Source organism: Eurosta solidaginis, chromosome 5 (genome assembly GCF_040869045.1).
Source record: "Eurosta solidaginis isolate ZX-2024a chromosome 5, ASM4086904v1, whole genome shotgun sequence".
Classification (NCBI taxonomy): domain Eukaryota; kingdom Metazoa; phylum Arthropoda; class Insecta; order Diptera; family Tephritidae; genus Eurosta; species Eurosta solidaginis.
In genome coordinates this window covers 194,269,208-194,286,504 of record NC_090323.1, presented here as the reverse complement: position 1 = coordinate 194,286,504, position 17,297 = coordinate 194,269,208, and positions in this window count along the sequence as shown.

Below are 17,297 nucleotides of genomic sequence, written 5' to 3'. Positions count from 1 at the left end.
TAAATCGTCTTTCACCTGGTGCTTCTAGCAGAGTGGAGGCCGTCCTCTTCCTTTGCCTCCATAGGCTGACTCCGATAAAAATACTTTATTAGCGTCATCTTTCATTGGGATAATATGGCTTAATAAGCCTATCTGTTATAATTCGCTGGGGCTATGTTGACGTCTGTGTAAAGCTCATCATTAAGTTTTCTTCGGTACTCGCTGTAGCCAACGCGTAGAGGTCCGTAAATCTTTCGAAGAACTTTTCTCTCGAACACGCCCAGAGCCGCTTCGGCCGATGTTGTCATGGTCCATGCTTCTGCATCATATAGCAGAACGGGTACGATAAGTGACTTGTAGAGCATGATTTGCATTTGACGAGAGAGGATTTTACTTTTCAATTGTCTACCTAGTCCAAAGTAGCATTTATTCACAAGAGTGTTACTTCGCAGGATTTCAGAGCTGATGTTGTTGTTTGCATTAATGCTGGTTCCCAAACAAATGGAATGCTTTTACTATTTCGAAATGCTAGCTGCCAACAGTAGCGTAGTCGCCAAGGCGCATATTCGCAGACTCTTTGCTCGATTACGGCAGCTACTTCGTTTTGTCCTCATTCACCATCAAACCCATCTTTACCGCTTCTTTTTCCAGTTTGGAATAAGCAGAACTAACGGCGGGGATGTTTAGGCCGATGATATCAATGTCTTCAGCAAAGCTCAAGGCCGATAAAACAAAAACAATTGCTAATGAACCAAGATCATATGAATATGTCAAGAAGTAATTGACAGTGGACAAAAATCCAACATTGTCAGCAATTTTGTACATATGGCCTTGCGTTCGAAACGAACCTTGAATCGTATAATACATTTCTTTAAATGAAAGTTATTGCAAAGAAAAACTTGTGATGATGACCCCTTGCAGAAATGGGCTTACGCATAGACCGATGAATGGATGAGCAATGTTAACATATACTTTTTTTCGGTTGAGACTTCCGATTTTCGGCTGACTTAAGGAGGATATCAAAAAAGAAATCGCATGGCGCAAGTCAATGGCGGCTACCGAAAAAATCTAATTTTTTGGTAAATTTTGCCGTAACCAGCAACCCAAGTGATTTAATTATTATTTTCTAGCTGTCGAACAAATACTCATATTACAGTTATGGACGGTCTTGCAGCATTTGATGGTTAGGTTAGGTTAGGTTGAACTGGCTGGTCCATGAGGACCTCACATAGACTGAATGAGTTCGTGGTGTTACCAGAAGTTTGTTGAACGAACAAACTGAAAAACCCTGTCAAAAACCAAGACCTATGCTATAAAACAAATCCGTTCTTTTGGCAGTGTCCAGTCCGAATACCCGTCATGAGTCTACAATCCTTTCCTTTTAATGATGGCAGTAATTTTGCTAGTCTAAAGTTGTAAGATCTACACATGATCTTCTATACTTTACAGCTCTGTGCTTGGGTCCACGCCTTTCCTGCTTTGTCGATAATGTGCAACTATCGTCTCTTCTTAATCTCGCCTAATCTAATTGGGCCGTCTAGAAACCAAGCTTCAAGGGATGCGCCCTTTTTAGCTATTTCATCCGCTTTTTCATTGCCATCTATTCCCATATGCCCTGGGTCCCAATATAGATGTCTGTTTTTCCCTGTCCCGATTCTTTTTAGGGATTGCTTACACCCTAACACACTTTTAGATTCTGTGCTAGGTGAGATTATTTCCTTAATTGCTGCTTGGCTGTCAATATAAAAGTTGACACGGCTGCAGTTTAAGATTTTCTACTACTTTTGTTACGGCAAATACTTCCGCCTGAAAAACACTACAGTGATCTGGCAGTTTGTATGATCTGTTTATTTCCGAATCAGCATATTATACCGCAGACTCTACTTCTTTCAGTAGTTTGGAATTATCGGTGCACACATGTATCACCTCGTCCGTCATTTGGGCACTCTTGCGCGAACCATCCACCTCTATTGTGTTTTTAGGAGCCCCTTCGAAGCGCAGATAAGAAATCAGGTAGTCTGTTCGTCCTGTTACTTGATGATAGAGATAACAATTTTTGTGCCAGTCGATCTTGACTATCTGAGATATGCATATATAGCATCTTCTCCACATGCACGCCCTATCTGTGTTTATTTCAATGTTCACATTAAATGGAGCGTTTATGACAATGAATTCTGAGATACAGCCTTCCTTAAAGTTTTTATACTCAGAGTGCTTTGCACACAGAGTATATTAACCTTAATTGGGTAACGGTTGGTTGTACAGGTATAAAGGAATCGAGATAGATATAGACTTCCATATATCAAAATCATCAGTATCGAAAAAAAATTTGATTGAGCCATGTCTGTCCGTCCGTCTGTCCATTAACACGATAACTTGAGTAAATATTGAGATATCTTCACCAAATTTGGTACACGAGCTTATCTGAACCCAGAATAGATTGGTATTGAAAATGAGCGAAATCGGATGATAACCACGCCCACTTTTTATATATATACCATTTTGGAAAACACAAAAAACGTGATTATTAATAAATAATACATCTAGAATGTTGAAATTTGACGTGTGGACTGATATTAAGACTCTTGACAAAAATTTGAAAAATAAATTTAAAATGGGCGTGGCACCGCCCACTTGTGATAAAATCAATTTTACAAGTATTAATCATAAATCAAAATTGTTAAACCTATCATAACGAAATTCGGCAGAGAGGTTGCGTTTACTATAAGGAATGCTTTGAAGAAAAATTAACGAAATAGGTTAAGGACAACGCCCACTTTTATATAAAAGATTTTTAAAAGAGTCGTGGACGAATAAAATAAGCTATATCTTTGCAAAAAAGAGCTTTATATCAATGGTATTTCATTTCCCAAGTGGATTTAAAACAATAAATAGAAGAAACTTCAAATTAAAAAAATGGGCGTGGCACCGCCATAAAAGGGGAGTTTCTGGAGCCATAACTCGAAGAAAAATTAACGGATCGTAATAAAATTGGGTACACAAATTTTCCCTATAGTAGAAAATATTTCTAGGTAAAAATGGATGGGATCGGTTAAAGACCACGGCAACTTAGATATAAAACAAGTTTAAAAGGGTCGTCGGCTAGAATAAAAAGCTATAACTTAGCAAAAAATAGTTTTTAATCAATGACATTTCACTTATAAAGTTTTATTGTATGAGGAAATGGGGAGACACTTTTTTAAACGGGCGGTGCCACGTGTTATGTAGAATAGTAATTTATCTGAAATGAAATGTGCAATTGAAGCTCACGCTGAGTATATAATGTTCGCTTACACCCGAACTTAGACACCTTTACTTGTTTTGAGATAGGGCGTTTTCGAAGCGGTATCCGTGAAAGGGTGATATTCCATTCAGACTTCGATATGGGGAAATCGAAGAAGCCAACTAATTTGTAATAATGAATTCAAACTTTTAAAACACATATTTCATCGAGCTTTGCGATGCCTCTAAAATATTGACACACGATTTGTTACCACTTATGTAGACAGGTATAATGAATGAATTCTTCCACGTTGAAGGAAATGCCCCATTTAAATAAATTAGTTAATGGTTTACAAAAAATTTAGAATGCTAACACTTTAACAAAATTTAAAACTCACAAATCTGCAACCAACTTAATACGACACTCATAACCCTTGCCTCGTTTGAGCGGAGTTATATGTGGTTAGGTAATGAGTCATGGATGTTGGATATAAACAACACAATTATTTCCGGATGCATACACATGACGGTGTACATCAAATGAAGCCGTGAGGAGTACAACATACATACATACATACATACACAAACGAGCAAAAAGGATGTATGGATTTACAGGATTAAATAGGATACACAGGAATTTGAGCTGCACATGTGCGCAATTGGCACAGGAGCGCACATATATACAAATATATGTGTGTACACAAACGAACATTAGTAAAATATTGGATGTATTTTTTGTGCGATGCATGCGCTGGTGTATATGCATATATATTAGAGCGGGTCAAATTTTTTTTTTCCATCAGGAGTATAGCAAAAACGTTATCTACAGATGATTCTAAGACAAATTGCAGAATACAACATAGCTCTAAGTCCGATTTCGAGGTACCGATTTTTGCAAAATAGATATTGTGCCATATGAATGTAGGGTTTGGCCAAAAAGTCTTCATAGCTTATGATAGAATTATAGGAAAAATATCATATTGGGCTTACTTTATAGGTATTTTACGTACATTTCAGAATCTGTATTAATATCTATAATGTTTTTGAATTTTAATATAGATATTAGGCTTAAATTACTAGAAATTAGCATAAAATAAACTTTTAACTACTATATTATCATTTTTAACAAATTTTTATGGAACAATTTTTTTTCTTTGCAGATAAAATAAGTTCAGAACATTTCCAACAACTTTCATTCAGACAGTTTTTATTTTTTCGAATTCGTTTTAGTAGAAAAAAATTAAAAAAAAAAAAACTATATTTTCAAGTAATAAGCAAAAAAACACAATTTTTATAATTTTAATGTAATTTATTTAAAAAATTATTTTTTTACTTAGAATTGGCCATTTTAACGTATTGTAATGAATTTACTGCAATTCCGCTTATTCTAAATCTTCGGCTAACGTTCGTATCGCTAAACTGTTGAATAACTCCAATATTCAATAATGCAAAATGGCCTTTATTAAAGTACTTCACTATAACACTGATGCTTCACAACCAATAGCTTGCTTAATAAAAACTGATTGTAGCGCCTCTACTGTTGCTGCCTTTTATACTCTGTGATTTCCTCGTTGCATCTTCTAGGCGCTTCCAGAATTTACTTAGTTACTGCTATAAAATTATAACTACAGATGCACGTGTATAACTTCTCATATGCGCGTGTATTTGAGAGCGACACTTCCACAATTATAATTGCATACTTTTGGGAGCATCTCAGATAAGATATCTGCATGTGTTTGTGCGTCTCTTCTCCGCTGCGTGTACGAACATATGTGTAGACATAATGATTGATCTATTGATGTGCATACAAGTCACTGCTTAGCATCGCTTAGAGATGACAGTACCCCTTAGTGTTGTTAATATTCGTAACAATATTTTTCAAAACAAAAGTAGTGTTGTGTTATTATTTCTTAAAAACTTTTTTGTTGTTTTGCACGACTTTCTGCTGTAACAGCCATACACCTTCGCGTTTTTTTTTTATAACAAGTTTGGAAACAGATGTTAACAACTGTACATATCTTTCTGTTCCTTGTATATGGTTTTTTTTTTTGAAAATTTTCTTCTACTAAAACGAATTCGAAAAAAGAAGAACTATCTGAATGAAAGTTGTTGGAAATGTTCTGATCTTATTTTAGCTGTAAGGAAAAAAAAAACCATAAGAAATTTGTTAAAAATAATAATATGGTAGTTAAAAGTTCATTTTAGGCTAATTTTTCATAATTTAATCCAGATATTTGTACTAAAATTCAAAAACACTATAGATATTAATACAGATTCTGAAATGTACGTAAAATACCTTTAAGGTAAACCCAATATGATATTTTTCCTATAATTCTTTCATAAGCTATGAAGACTTTTTGGCCAAACCCTACATTAATATGGCAAAATATCTATTTTGCAAAAATCGGCACCTCGAAATCGGACTTAGAGCTATGGTGTCTTCAGCAATTTTTCTTAGAATCATCTGTAGATTACGTTTTTGCTATACTCCTGATGGAAAAAGATCCATCCATACAATTTAAACCGCTCTAATATATATGTGTAAATATGTTTTTATTTTTGTTATTGATGATGGCACGTGCGCTTGGCATTGCACGCTTTTATCCTTTGGGCTTTAACGGCTAATTCAATTAGGTTTTGCATCGCGTTGGTTGATTCGCGCTTGTGCTCAAGAGATTTGCACCCGTCTTTAGTTTTTGGTTTTCAGTTAAAAAAACTAAAGCGCTAAATCGCACTTTACACTACTAGTGTAAATGAGTCATATGTATGTACGTCGGATATGTTCTTTTGTGCGTTGGTCGGTAAAGATTCGGATGTGTATAGTGACTGTATTGTAATTTCTATTTGCTTTATATCAATACGAAGTTTCTGCTAATTTCATGCCTTCACTGCACATGAAAATTTTATTTGAAAATCAATTCCGTTCCGGCTATAAATTATGATTGAATTTCAGACTGCGCTAATTTTAAAAATTCCTCACTGGCAATGTGCACATAAAAATAGCTGAACGTCTGAGTAAGTATTTTCCAGCAGTGCTTTACCCGGAAATTGGTTTGCCTATGTTCAAACAGAAAGCTACGCTTCCCCTCTTCACTCTCTATACTATTTTCTTCTACTTTATCTTCCATTGTCTTTTTAATCCCTGCAGTCAAACCAACTAGTTGTATACTAGAAGAATACTAGTTTGCCAAAAATCTCAACTAGTATGAGTTCTGTTTTTTTCCATATTACCAACTGGTATTTTTAACATGGCGATGTCCTACGAAATATCAATTGCCAGTCTGCATCAGCATCATACCAATTGACAAACTAGTCAGTCTATGCATCATTGTAATAACAGTTATATATTTAATATACTAGTCTCAGTTGGGTTGAAAAATTACTTGAAAATTGATAAAATAGCTCAAATTCATTTTATTCATTAAATTTCATAAATAGTATGTCTATACAAACATATATCACTTTAAAATTGATCACTTCAATACATTATAATTTGCCGATTTTGTAATCGATCAGCCGAGACGGCGGACCATATCCTCCTGGAATGTGACGCATTCCCAAGACGCAGGCCTAAGTTTCTAGGCTCACAATGACCAGAACATACCCACAGTAAATTCCTCAAGCCAAGAGAACTGTTAGGTTTCATCAAGGAAGCCGGCTTGGAAGAGGTGCTGTGAAGGAGATGAGGGCACAATAGACCAATCGTCGCAGTGCAATCTTCAATAAATTATCTATCTATCTAACGGAGAAGGAACGAACCAGTAGTGGTTGAGAGTGTCAAAACAAGCCAAACTGCACTAGCGCCGTCCTGTTATGAGTGTTAATGTAGTTCAGAATGGTGGTAGTGATATGCACTTTACGGAAGTCATGCTGATGGCTGGATAACCGAACAATTTCATTTAATTGAGGGAATCATAACGGCTTTAAATGTTTTCGTTACTGACTAAAGGGGTAATATCGGTAGATACTGGCTGGGTTTCCGGTCTTTCTTTGTTATTCTGGAAAGACATAGGCTTTTAACGACAAGTAGAAAAAATGTCCTAGGCTACTGATGCCCTCGTGGCCAAGGTGTTTTGGCATCGGTATAGGTCTTCCGTCTGGGACTATTGATATGGAAGGCTTGGCCTTTTCAATAACTTCTTTAACCTCTGTTCAGGTAACGGTGAGGGTTGACTCGTCATGCTGTGTTTATGTGCCCGTTGATTTGGACGATATCTAGCATTGTCAACTGAAGTATGCATTGCAAATTGGCTACAGAAAGCACTCGCGCATTTCCTCGAGCCGACAGACGAAATTCTAGTCAAATGAATTATTTAAATACTAACTAGTATGAATAACACCACAAAGTTATAGTCGATGAACCATTCTAAAACTGACTAGTATGATGAACGTCACAAAATTCTAGTCAATTAACTACTCATACACTAACTAGTATGAATAACACCACAAAATTCTAGTCAATGAACTAGAATGTTTGCTGACTACTTTGGCTTTTGACTGCAGGGATCTTGTCCATCCCTCCCAATCTTATTCGCACCCTCCCACTCCCACTCCGTCTATCAATCACACCCCCATTTCCACTATCACTTTCCCTCATACTCCCATTCCCGTTCCCACTATGACTCTCAGTCCCACTCTCATCTCACTACCCTTCCCACTCCCACTCTTACTCACAACCCTAATCCTTATCTCAGTACTAATCCCACTGCCGTTCCCAATCCCACTTCCACATTCCACTCTCACTCCCACTCCACTCCCGTTCCCTTTTCAATCCTCGTTCTCTTCCTACTCCCCTTCTCATCTCACTCCCACTCCCATTTCCACTCATTCTACCGATCCCAATCTCACTCCCACTCGTATCGCCACTCCCCACTTCCACTCCTATTCCCATTCCCATTCCAGCCCTCACTCTCATCTCAGGTCCAGTACCGTTCCCATCACTACACCCTCTCCCACTCCCACCTCAGTTTCCTCATATATGTAATCTCTATACCAGATATCAAATATCTGGCACCGCCGACATTTCATAAACTATTCTCTAACTATAACGAACGAAGAAAATAAAAAATTATCGTGATCGGTCAAGCTTTTTAGATATTTAGCGAGACTAGCTCACACCAATTAATTTTTATGTACATATCGTCGGTCTCATGGAAGACTAACACGTTTCAATTCCGATGTAAGACTCACAAGATTCGTTGTTCGCGTGGAAAACTAACACGTTTCGGCTTCTCGCGTGGAAGACTAACTCGTTTCGGCTTCTCAGGTGGAAAATTAACACGTTCAACTGTTCCCGTGGAAGACCAACAAGTTTCAGCTTCTCACATGAAAGGCTAAAACATTTCAGCTTCTCTCGTGTAACACTAACACGTTTCGGCTTATTGTGTGGAAGACTAACACGTTTCAGCTGCTCGCGTCGAAGACTAACACGTTTCAGCTTCTCGCGTGGAAGATCAACACATTTCAGATTCTCGTGTGGAAGGCTAGCATGTTTCGGCTTATTACGTGGAAAACAAACACGCTTGAGCCTTTCGCGAGCATCGAGCAGGTGCAGTCACTATAGGGTTACAGCGATATCGAAAAAACAACGGGTACGATAACGCATGCTGCAATGCCTCTGAAAAGCAAGACGTTTCCAGTCGATTATCGTGATACGCCAGTGCGAGGAGCTTCAGATACTGACAAATAGACATTGCTACATGAAAAATACGATCCACCCAAGTTAGTTAGCGGCCTTTAAATGGCAGCAAGGGGATGCAATAACTTTTATAGAACATTATGCAGGACGAACGTTTGTCTGAAATTGTGTACTCTGTCCCATCCACTATAAAATCCAACTCGCTAACCAATACCTATTTGAAAGGATCCTTTCACGGCGGTAAAAACCACACGAGGCTTCATACGAAGCGCCTCTCTTCTAGGGGACCGTGATTCGGCGGCCATTAGGCTTAAAGATACGCTATACAGACTTACTGAGCAATACAGAATTCTTACGGACTTTCAACCTCATGACTTGAAAGACAGAACATATTGTGCAAATTTCTGCACCGATGTTAGCTTCATATACCATCTGCGCTTGAGCGAGGATCGGAATATTGAATCAACTTGGGGGAGAGTGTTTTTTCTGACGAGGAGTCAGCAGGAAGTTGAATCTACCCGAACATAGAGGTGTATTCCAAGCGGAGCACGCCGCTATCAAAGATTCGGTAAATTGGATGCTATGCAGAGCATCATGAGTAGTTTAACATTCACTCTTGTAGTCAGACTGCTAAGAATGCTCTGGTATGCAAAGCAATGCGCCTATGCTCTGCTAAGTTAAGTAGCGCTAGGCTGACACTCCCTCATGTCACGTATTTAGTTCCTTATATTCCTCTATAGTGAAATGGTGATTAGACTGATGGGTCACTCACGCCCGATTACATATAGAAATGGAAACCACATCGCTCAGCTGACCTCATACCTGTTATATATGTAAAAGGCAATCTTTGACTTAGCTAAAAGCGGTATGTACCCAAAAGGCCTCTGTTCAGAAATCACTTCACTCAGGCAGCAACAGGAATCTAGGATTTTAGCAATATGATTATTTCAAGTATCCGCAGAAAGTTAATTAACCATTCACCCTGTAAATGTATCTATAGTAAGCCTTGATAGAGAGGCACAAAAATAAACACTCTTCTTATTGGGGAAAAAACTAAAGAAAAAATCGTTATCTTCTTTTCCGCTACATCAATTTCCATTCGATTTTGGTATTTTGACTATTCTCATTTTTTGTGGCAGCCAAACTCGGAAACCCCAGAACCTCGTACTTCCGTGTTGGCAATGTTTCGATATAATGATGAGTCGTTAATTTGCCACTACCGGATGTGAGTGTTGAAGTTTTTGCGCAAACATCATCCCACACACACATGCACACATATAAACTAACTTACATGCATATGGTTAAGTTGTGGCCATAAAAAATTAATGCCTGTCTGAGTTGATTCGTTAGGTGTTTGTTTTGGTTATTTGGATTGGCTTACATAATGAAAAAAACTTATCCAAACTCAACCAATGATATTCATACCGTTACACTTTACTTGGTTGGTGATGATAATATTTGGATACACACATACATACGTGCATATGAAAACAATCAACTAAAGCACAATATGATTTATGAATGAAATGTTAATGTCTGGCGTTTAACAATTTCAGTGGATATTTGTTAGCTAACATATACCCCCGTTAATTCAATGATGGACTGGTTATTTGTAGGTGGTAAGGCAAAAATATGCGAACCTCTACCCGCCAGTTGAAAATACTTCACAGCAATCAAAAGCCTAGTACTACAATTGAACCTGTAGTTCCCATTCGGCTGAGCTCAGGCCAAGGGGGTCACTGCCGGCAAACAGTGAACGGCCTATTAATTTAGGTTGGCTGCGAATATTCAAATAAGCATCCCCTGACCAAGAGCGGCTGGCGAGGAGGGTTTGGCTTAAAAGACCTCATGCACCCTGTGATCCCCCTGTGACGATGCCGCCCATAATTTAAGCATCCAAAACCTACTTAGAGGCTGCACCGAGGGAATAACTACCCAAGATAGGGAAGAAACTACGCGGCGAGGAAAGCTTATATTTGATAGTATATTAAGACTGAGCCCAGTAAGGCCTTAATTAATGTATACTGAAATAACGATTTGGATATGTTTGCTAAGGGCTGGCGAATGTGACATTCGGAATTCTTAGCACACGGCTTGACACCACGTCAAAACGACTTTCTGGCTAATGCGACATTCGTCTCCGTCCCGTTAAAACTTTGGCAGGCCTTGGGGTCCGTTCGAAGTCCGCCATCATTAAGTTGGTGGTGCAGGTTCGATTGAGATTCTCTCGATTAATGCTGATCTGGCTCTGAACGCAGTTATCATAAGGGAATGCGTCAACCTTCACGTTGCCTCCCTGCCTTCGCATAGATAACCACGTGATCATTCAAGGTGACTGTACATTCGGATTAAGATAGCGGCCCCAAGTGGGGATCCAATCACATTAATGAGTAATCAAAATGAAAACAAAAGCAAGATAAGGAAGTTACCTTCAACCCATTTATGGGGCGCTACTTCGTTCTCCAGAAAGACCTGTTCTATCGGCCGTAGGTCAAAATGTCTCGTCGCATACGGGGACAAAATCAAAGGAGAGGAAGCTAACGGCAGGCAAGGAGCATCTCCGGCTGTTACTGCAAGGGCAAGACAGGAGAACGCTAAAACAAGCAACCCTCATTAAGTGACCTCATTACGCAGGCAGCGGAAGACCTTCAAAATCCTCACACCTCGGGACCAAATTAGGGAGATCGAAAGTTCAGCTGATTTGAGCCAGGTAATTGAAAACTAAAGTTCTAGTAATGTATATTAGTCTTTTACTGAGTTTCTTTATCCGTTGGAGATGATTAATTTGAACGGATTGCCGCAAAATGGAGTGCTCTCACCTTTTCTTTAGAGTTTTGTAGTGCAAAGGCTTACATAATTGATATCAGGCTGTGGAGTAAATATTAAGAAGGATAAAAACTTAGGCCGATACACGCCCTAGAAGGCTGAGCTTCTCTTCCGATTTGTGGCGTGCTATCTTTTTAAATTTTTTCTTACCATGCGGATGCGGTCTTATGCCGACTCCGGCGACATCTGCTAAATCCGATGTATTAGTTTCCTGATAACCTTTTGCTAACATAAATACACGCGGATGGTTTATCCTTGTCTTAAAACTGTTGACGGTCAACTTCGCTTAAGAAAAATGTTTTTAAATATGTTAGTTTAAGTTTTCAAGTCAATTGAGCCGAACGCGTTTAGTTACTGTGGCCGCCGTGCTGGTGTTGAGTATTTGCAAAGTTTTGCTAAGAGAGTGTGTGACCCTTTCTTTGCATCATTCTTAGCGGGACATAATGATTAGCTGGATCACGCAGGGATCACTGTTGGAGGCTCAGAAAAGGAAACTAGTTTTATTTGGCTTTAGAATGAAAACTCCAACAATTTAAGCTTACTTTCTCTTAATTGTGGTTCGACTGGTGTTGACGTATGTAAGAACTGCAATTACACCGGCATTCAGAAAGTTCAGAGAAGTGAATGCATGTATTAGTATTACAAGAGCTTGTCGCGCCTGCCACAGCGCGTCTTAAGACCCCACATTTCGATCAATTTGCTCATATAATGTCATCAAAACCAGCCCAGCCGAGACTACAGAAATTTGGCTGCGGGAAGTATACTCAGGAAGGTCATACCAGTATTCTTAATCTACTTTCGGCGGCGCGGTAAGTTCCGAAATAGATTATTATCCCCGAAATCTGCAGTGTCAAAATTATTACTCGATAAGGAATGATTCGGTTCCAGTTGATAGCGGTATACAAATCTATACAGGTGTTTAGGTCTAGGGGATGAAATATGTTTAGGCCCGAAGCCTAAATTCTTCTTAAGTTGCGCCACCCTAATAGCACCACTTTATCGACCCCTAGTTCGCCCACCTGCATGTATATGTGTACATAGATAGGGTTATGTTGTCCGTACACATATACATGTATGCCGGTACAACTATGTGGGGAAGCTTCCCCTTAAAACCGGAGACTTTTTCCGCGGTTCAACGGTTGTCCTCGACAAGGCAACCGTCTACTTTTCCAGCGATCGTTGAGCGAACTACAACACCGTCCGAGGAGCCCCGCCACATTTTATTACAAAAAGGTAATTATTGTTCAAATTTAATTTTGCACTATAATAAAGAAATTATTATAACGAGGAATATATCTCGCCTCTTTTTTCTTTTCATTTAAATTTAAACCAAACGCAATTGTGGTGCCTCCACTCCCGTGCCGAGTTTGCGACACACCACAATTGTTCATGGTCCTTCTCCCCGAAAAAGGAACCACCGCCTATATAAAGTACAGTCCACGTTACATATCCTGCATCTTTGGATGATCACATTCACTTCTTGGTGATATCAACAATTTTCGAACAAATCTTCCCACATACACTCAACATTTTGGTATAAATCGTGGTGGTATTCTTCAACCGTTTGGTGATATACACAACCCACACACTTCTTCGTGATACCGGCTTTTTACACGTTTGGAGATATATTTTTGGTGGTATTTATACAGTTTTCTTGGTACACACTTGGGAATTTACAAGCCGCATCAAACAACAAGCAAACCAACTCCAAACTTCACGCAGCTGCTAAGTAAGTTTATATATTTCTTGCCACAATTTTTTTTTGGTTATAAAAATAAATATTCTGAGTGCCACACGCGTAAGTGATTAAATTTAACCGCGAAAAGTGTAAAAAACTATTCGGTGTCGAAAAGTAAAAAGTGCAACGCGAAATACTAACGTGGTCAAATTCTTTGTGACTATCTGGTCTGTCCCCCCACCAGCGGTAAGGCTCACCGGACACAGCACAAGGAAGAGGTGCACATAACCTCACCTCCATATAAAAAATTCTCACGCCATTTCGATTGTGGCAATTTTACATTATTCCTTTGTTTCACTTTAATTTGCACTAATTCGATAAATTTTTGTCACACAGTCGCTTTTCGCACAAGAGTTTTATAAAATTTTTACACTTTTCGTCGAGTTTTTATATCAACGCGCGCACTTATTTTTTATAATAAAATTGAACGCTCAAGTGGCGAGTGGCCCCCTTTGCTTCGCACAATACGCATTGGAGTTGCTCCCCCCTGCTCCCTGTCTTACGGCACAAAATAATCTGCAAATAAATTAATACATACACCGATACATACATACATATAATTTTACGTGCGGGTGGCGAGTAAGCCACATTGTTGTGTTTTTATTTTTATCGTGGGAAAACCAGACGAATCGGCCAAGTCTGACCCTTATAATTTAATAGCCAGATCAATATATACATATATATATAATTTGCGTGCGGTTGGCGAGTAGGTTACACCATTGCCTATTCTTCCCTTGAAAAAAAAAAAAAAATATCAGACGAGTCGGCCAAGGTTGAAATAACTAAATAAAAGCGATCTTTTAAAACACTGTCTCCATTTTTTTTGTTAAAAGGATTAATTTGTTTTTAGTTTGGTAGGGATAATTTGTTGAGAAAATGGAAAATTATATCCGATCAGCTGAGTTAATCTCAGAGTTTGAACAGCAGTACAGCCTTATGCCAGAGGAAAGTCATAATAAGCACACTCTTGCGATACAGCAAGAAGAGTTGCGTGCCTTATGGAAGAAGGTTAAGTCTGTGTTTGACTCACTGATGGGATCAGAAGATGTCGACGCAAATGATGTGTTGGCCATCCGGAAAAAACATATGTCTACCTACGCAATATATATGCGATGCTTATCCACAATATCTGCTGAGGCAGAGAAATTTAAAAAAGTAGAAAATAGCGCTATCTCTGAGCAAGCACCCCCAGCCGCACCTCGCGGGCATAAGATCCGCCTCCCTCCTTGCGACACGGAGATTTTCAAAGGTGACTATTTATCATGGCCAACCTTTCGCGATCTGTTTACGGCCATATACATAAATAATTCCGACCTACAGGGGGTGGAAAAACTGTTCCATCTGAACAACAAGACACAGGGCGAGGCCAAGGATATTGTAAAAAAATGCCCTCTGACAAATGATGGATTCGATATGGCCTGGAAAAACCTGTGCGAAAGGTATGAAAACAAGCGTATATTAGTCAACACGCAATTGCAAATTCTTTTTAATTTAAAGAAGGTAGAGAGTGAGTGTGGGAGCGCGTTAAAGAAACTACATAGCGATATAAACAATTGTCTATCGTCCCTCAAGTGTCACAAAATCGACACATCCAATTGGGATGCAATACTAACATATTTGTGTTCGACAAAGTTACCGGAAAGTACCCTGGCTCTATGGGAACAAAGCATAGACCACAAAATGGACATATCTAAATGGGAAGATATGGACAAATTTCTATCAAATAGGTTTCAGACACTGGAAACAGTGTCTAGCTTCACTGGCACTAACGCCCAAAAGGGACAAAAGCCATCAAATACTCGGCATACAACCGAAACCCCCATAAAAAGACTTGGTGCCTTCCAAACGAAGGTATCAAAACCTACCTCAAAATCAACTTCAAGGGTTTTTTGTAAAATGTGCAAAGCTGAACACAGGTTACGGAATTGTCCCCGATTCTGTGATCTGACCCCAGTGGAGAGAATCAACTTCATCAAATCCACGGGGGGATGCCTGAACTGCTTATCCCCAGGACACACAGTGACGAGGTGCACCAGTTCGTACAACTGTGCCAAATGCCACTCTCGTCACCACACGCTCCTGCATGCGGATACAGTTCAGCAACCTACGAGGCGCAATCCATTCAAAGACGCGGATAATATCCCGTCGACTTCAGCACAAGCACAAAGAAGACAGGAATCGGGGCAACCAAATTCTTCTGCGAACCAGAATGTAAAATCCTGTCATGCTAATTCCAGCACAGGCGTGCTATTAGGAACTGCTCGCGTACACATTCATCATAATGGTACCGACTTCTCCGCGCGGGCATTAATTGATTCAGGGTCCGAATGCTCTTTCATGACAGAAAGACTAAAACGCAGAATCAATTTGCCGGCAAGGAAAATGCATGCCCAAGTTTCAGGCATCACCAACGCAGTATCTGCTCAAGTAAAAGAGGCATCCACCATCGAGCTACGTTCACCAGAGGACCCATGCTTTAGCTTGACTACTCCTGTTCTAATTTTAGCCAAATTAACTGGGAATCTGCCATCCTGCCATATCGAAACAATGACGATGCAGGCGTTCCCAGACTTAGTTTTGGCAGACAAGAGGTTCTACGTCAATGAAGATGTAGACCTCATACTTGGGGGCGATATATATCCCCAAATTATACTAAGCGGTCTAAAAAAGAATGTACTTAATACACTTCTGGCCCAAGAGACAGTGTTCGGTTGGATACTAACCGGTCGTATTGAAACACCGAATCCAACGAAGAGCATCGTGTCATTTTACAACGAGGTCGCGTTGGACAACCAACTAAAAGCCTTTTGGGAGTTGGAAAATGTACCGAAAATTAAAAGCCCTAGCGACGATGACAGATATTGTGAAAAATTATATAGAGAAACCACAAAGAGAAATGAGGATGGAAGATATGTCGTTTCACTCCCATTTAGACAGGAATACCCGGAAGAACGAAAATTAGCAGGGTCCCTTAAACGCGCATGCTCGCAATTCTATCGAAATGAAACGCGGTTAACGAAAAATCCGGAGCTAGGGAATGAATACATAAGGGTACTTTCAGAATACCAGACGCTCGGACATATGCACAAAATTAAGGGCACAGTCGCAGCAAATGACCCTGATAATTATTTCCTGCCCCATCACGCCGTGGTAAAGGCGGAAAGCACAACTACTAAAGTCCGGGTCGTTTTCAACGCTTCAAGTCCGACTGCTAATGGTACAAGTCTGAACGACGTTTTGCTCCCAGGCCCGGTACTCCAAGCAGATCTCCCGACTCTCATCATTCGTTGGAGACTTTATCGGTACGTCTTCAACAGTGATATAGAGAAAATGTATAGGCAGATTTGGATGAACGATAATCATACCAAATTTCAACGAATTATTTTTCGAAAAGACATGAACGAACCAATAGGACTCTACGAATTAAAAACGGTAACTTTCGGAGTTAATTGTGCCCCTTATCTTGCTATAAGGACGCTGTTACAGTTGGCTGACGATGTACAAAGTTCCCATCCCACAGCATCAAACATACTCCGGGAATGTATGTATGTAGATGACGTCCTCGCAGGAGGACACAACCTCACCTCCACCATTATGGCAAGAAACGAAATTCGACAGGTTTTACATTCGGCAGGGTTCCCATTACGAAAGTGGACATCAAACTCGGAGGAGGTTCTCAAAGACATCCCGAAATCGGATCTGCTCAGCGAGGACTTCTTAGCCTTTGAAGACACCAGCACAGTGAAAGCATTAGGTATAAGGTGGAACGCACATGCTGACTTATTTTATTTCAAAGCGGGATCACTAGACAACCCTAACATGCCAACAAAAAGAGAGATCCTGTCAGTTATTGCCAAACTCTTTGACCCGTTAGGGTGGCTTGCCCCAATGGTC